Consider the following 2,025-nt stretch of genomic DNA (forward strand, 5'->3'; position numbering starts at 1 on the left):
ACTGATTTTTTGACTTGAAATCACATTTTAACCATCAATAACTCACCGTTCTTCTCCCTGTGACTTCTACCTATTCGAAAAATTGCATTTGGCCATGAAAGGAAAACGTTTTACCGTCCGTATAAGCCATCCAAAATGCTCGTACCAACATCCCGAAGGACATTCCGCTAAATGAACTGAAACACTCTTTCGAAAAGTGACCTTTTATGTCCGTTAGCATGTTCCTAGAGGTTGGCATTCTATTTAGCACTATATCATTTGATATTTTGTCAGTCCAGCTTATTCTCATTATTTTTCTATAGCACCACATTTCGAAGGCTTCTGGTCGGTGTACGCTTTTGGTTTTCAACGTCCAGGCTTCGCATCCATTTAAGAGTGTTCACCATACATAACATTTTAAAAATCTTGTCTTTAATACAATTGTTACGTCCCGGCGTGTCAATATTTTTTTAATCTTCATGAAGACCGCTCTAGCCATTTTTACTCGGCCTCTTATTTCATGATCATGATCCCATTGGTTGTTGTTGTTGTAGACGTAACCTAGCTCTGTCAGTGTAGTGTAATCGCCGGTCATCTTGGTCTAGCTCATCTAACGGTAGGCCCAGGAAACTTGCTGTTTCGACAGGTTGGGCCCAGAGGAAGTGAGGTGTTAGATGAGTGGCATTGATGGGCATGTAAAAAGCTGGTTAGTGTTGTTGTTGTTTTAACAGTATTGGTAGCCCTGTCAGTGTAGGCATATCACCGGTAATCTTCGTCTAGCTCATCTAGGGGTAGGCCCAGGAAGCATACTGTTTCGACAGGTTGAGTTTTAGGGGGCATGTGAAGAGGTGGTTAGTGTCGTGCGGGGTACCTTCACATGCCGGACATCTGTTTGGAATGTCGGTATTTTGACATGTCTGTAGCTTTATCCACTGCGTGTCACTAGTTCCAGGCGACCAGACAGGCGCAGCATAGTTCAGAACCGGCCGACCAATTGCCTTAAATGTCGAAAGCAACAGTTCTTTGTCTTTGCCCCAAGTGCTGCCGGCCAGCGATTTGAGGACCTTGTTGCGATTTTGGACTTTAGTGACAATTGCGCTTGTGTGCGCAGATGTGTCCCGCTGGTGGTTGGGGGAGCTTCCAGATGTAGAGGTTGAACAGCAAGGGAGAAAGGACACCACCCTGCGGTACACCTTGCTTAATCTTCCTCTGCTTTGATGTTTGATCTCGAAAAATCACTGACGAGTGCCGACCGCTCAGGTAATTTGCGGACCACCGCTTCAGCCCTGGCGGGAGTGTCGACTGATAAATATCATCTAGTAGCGTGGAATGGCTGACTGTATCGAAAGCCTTCTTCAGGTCCAACGCTACTAGGACAGTCCTCTCGCAGGGGCGGTTTTGGTTAATCCCACGGTTTATCTGGGCGTTTATGGCGGTGAGTGCAGTGGTGGTGCTAGTGGTGCTATACACTCGTCGGAATCCGTGCTGATGTGGGGCTGGGGCCAAGTGTTTCGTGTAGAGTGGGAGTAGTAGGGCTTCAAGTGTCTTCACTACTGGGGAAAGAAGAGTTATCGGTCGATAAGATTCCCCTTGCTTGGCGGGTTTCCCAGGTTTCAGTAGCGGGACCACTCTCTCTGCCTTCCACTTGTCAGGGATGATGAGAGTGGCCAGGGACAGATTGAAGACCCTTGTGAGGAATCCCACTTCCAGAGGTCCCAGATACTTCACCATCAGCGCGTTTAATCCGTCAGGGCCAATGGCTTTTGATGAATTCGATTTGTTGATGGCCCCCTGAACCTCATCACCGGAGAAAGTAAGTGGCGCACTTTCGTTCGTCAGTTTGTGCAGCCTCCTGGTAGCACGACGTTTCGTTCTGTCGACCGGAGGATGCAGTATGAAAAGCCGGCTAAAATAGCTCGCGCATTTCTTCGGGTCCGACGAAGTGCAACCGTTGAAGGTGATGGCCACCTTGTCGTTGTGCTTCGTCGGGTTCGACAGGGACCTAACGGTGGACCAGAGCTTACTCACCCCAGAGGTAAGGTTACA

The sequence above is a fragment of the Anastrepha obliqua genome, chromosome 6, assembly GCF_027943255.1.
Source record: "Anastrepha obliqua isolate idAnaObli1 chromosome 6, idAnaObli1_1.0, whole genome shotgun sequence".
In the NCBI taxonomy this organism is placed as follows: domain Eukaryota; kingdom Metazoa; phylum Arthropoda; class Insecta; order Diptera; family Tephritidae; genus Anastrepha; species Anastrepha obliqua.